Source organism: Drosophila subpulchrella, unplaced genomic scaffold (assembly GCF_014743375.2).
Source record: "Drosophila subpulchrella strain 33 F10 #4 breed RU33 unplaced genomic scaffold, RU_Dsub_v1.1 Primary Assembly Seq125, whole genome shotgun sequence".
Lineage (NCBI taxonomy): Eukaryota > Metazoa > Arthropoda > Insecta > Diptera > Drosophilidae > Drosophila > Drosophila subpulchrella.
Genome location: NW_023665467.1, coordinates 129,867 through 132,532, shown reverse-complemented (window position 1 = coordinate 132,532; position 2,666 = coordinate 129,867). Strand labels below are relative to the sequence as shown.

At 48.9% G+C, this 2,666-nt stretch overlaps 1 long non-coding RNA gene across 1 annotated transcript; it reads left to right on the top strand.

The window, feature by feature from the left end:
• The first annotated feature begins 845 nt into the window (after positions 1–845).
• On the top strand, positions 846–1,143 carry LOC119558651. The gene is made up of 3 exons (XR_005220326.1): positions 846–895; positions 950–1,014; positions 1,074–1,143. It is a non-coding gene; the product is annotated as an uncharacterized LOC119558651 (long non-coding RNA).
• The last annotated feature ends 1,523 nt before the right edge of the window (positions 1,144–2,666 follow it).

Genomic DNA, 2,666 nt, shown 5'->3' with positions numbered 1-2,666 from the left:
TTATATAATTGCTTGGATATTGAAAGTGCTACGGAACTATTTTATAGTGTCCTAAACTCTTTTCTGTGAATGTGTTCCTGATAGTTTTGCTCCTAAGTTAGACAGGCCAGTTAGGTCAGGTCAGTTGCAAAGACTTAGAAACCTAAAAACAAACTTCTATAAAAAGTACAAAAAGTCGGGTAGGCCATCCGATATTTCAAGATATGTGGTGGCTCGTACTAATTTTAATGTACTTAACAGTCATTGCTATTCCATGTATTTTAACCGATGTAAATTTGAATTTTCAAAGGATCCAAGGCAGTTTTATAACTTTGTCAATGCTAAGCGAAAGTCTTCAGCCTTACCATCATCTGTACGATTAAACTCTATTGAGGCATCTACGGATCCCGAAACTGCAGATTTATTTGCTGAATTCTTCCAATCTACTTATAGTTCTGTTTCTTGGTCTAATTCTAGCTACCTTAATTACTTAAACAGGGCAAATTGTATTTTTTCTCCTGTAATCACCGAAAGTTCTTTCTTAAGTGATTTAGAAACCATAACGCCAACCTATTCTCCGGGGCCAGATGGACTCCCTGGGTGTGTTCTTAAGTTTTGTGCCCGAACTATTTGTAAACCCATTCTTAAACTTTTTAATTTGTCTATCGCATCATCTGTTTTTCCTACTATCTGGAAAGATTCTTTTATTATTCCACTCCACAAAAAGGGTGCGAAGGTTAATGTTCAGAACTATAGAGGTGTCGCGGGTCGAATTTGAGCCCGATAGTTAAGTCAGTATTTAGTCGATAGGAATTGGTATTATGCCCTGATGGAGCAATCGGGCACACTAGAAAGCCCGAATATGGCGCACTCGTTCAATTGTTGAAAGTCATGGAGTGTGGGAGGTTATACTGCGGTGAGAAACTGTTATATTTTAAGCCATTGTAATTGAGTTTGTAATCTCCCACAGAATAAAATATATACTATGCCATACAGTCCTACATTCAAGCGTTGCCCTTGTTTGTTGTGGATCGGGTCCGTGTATATTGTAGGCAACTCCCATTCTTGTTTCGACAGTGGTCTTTTATTCGCAGTCAGGCGGACTGCCGCGGATCCTAACCTACAGTCAGGCGTACTGTGTTGAGGTAGGACTGACTTGGCGACTCGCACTTATGGCTTTGGCACTTGGCGGTCATTAGCTAGAGAGTTGCCGGAACGCGCTTGTGCGTGTGCATAGAAGACCCGACCGAGTGATCTTGGAGCGCAGCCACAGCGGACTGCACTGGAACGCACATTGGCGTTGGACACCGCTTGGAGCGGATTAATTCGATCACCCGGAGAGTTCCATCAGACCCCAGGCGTGGGTCGCATTTGGCGCAGGCAGCGCAGGTCATATTTGGACGCAACTGGCGTCACTGGATACGTGGTGGAATAAGTGCCTGGAGGAAGATGATGCAGCATTCCCCCAGAAGGAGTCCTCGTCTGAACGATGGACAGGAAAACGTGAGTGCGACGGCGCAGACAGATACCAGCGCTTTGGTCCGGCAACAGAGTGCAGGTACGTCGCAAGATGGCGGCCGAGGCAGTGGAGCCCCGACGCCATCCAGCCAGTCGGCAAGTATAGGTGCCACCAAAATGGGCTCTGGGCAATCGCAGAGCAGGAAACCCAAAGTGGCCGACCTCTTGGAGAGGATCGCCGAGCTGGAAAAGGATTTGGAGCGCGCTCGCGGCGCAAATACGGAGCGCGCTGATCCCGCTATATCGAGTGCCGTTAGTGCGAGCCAGCCGCCATTTGCAACCGGCTCGATCGTACCTAACCCAACAAGTGTGGCATCAGTGACACCGCCATCTTGGAGCAGATCTCAAACAGTACCGTGTACAGCTACAGAGAACTGCACGACGAGAAGCAGCTACGCGTCGCCACACTGCGCTACCGGTACTACGGCTTCAGCGCATGGTTCCGAGCCATATAGCGAAGTGGCTGGCGGAACATTAAGAGGAGTGCCGTCTCTCGGAGTCGGTGCATGGACGGCGGCCCTTGGAGGAAATGGAAGCTGGGCACCACGAAAGCTTCCCGAGCTGCCTACGTTCGGAGGAAAGCCAGAGGATTGGCCCATCTTCTACTGCGCGCTTACGGAGACGACGCGGGCGTACAACTGTACGGATCTGGAGAATAATCAGAGGTTACTAAAGGCTTTAAAGGATGAAGCGCGTGAGACAGTGAAGTCGCTATTGATTCACCCAAGCAATGTGAATGCAGTAGTGGAGCAGCTGCGTCTTAGATATGGCCGACCGGAGCAGCTTATACGCAGTCAGCTCAACAGCATCCGAGATGTGCCTTCAATATCGGAGCACAGTCTGGGAAAGCTTGTCACATACGCCACGCATGTGAGTAACCTAACGGCCTTTTTGCGGTCAGCGAAGGCAGAGCAGCATTTGGGGAACCCTACCCTGATGGAAGACCTTGTGGCCAAACTCCCAACAAGCAAACGAGTGGAGTGGGCAAGGCATGCTGTTACAATCAAGCCCTTTCCAACTATTGTGGATTTTAGTTCGTGGCTGACGGACTATGCAAACGTGGTCTGCGTGGTAGCAGATATGGATGGATCTGGAAAGGAGCCGAGGCGTCGAGTGCTTCATGCTAGCATCGACCGGGATCAGGAAGAGCAACAGGGAAGTTGCCAAAG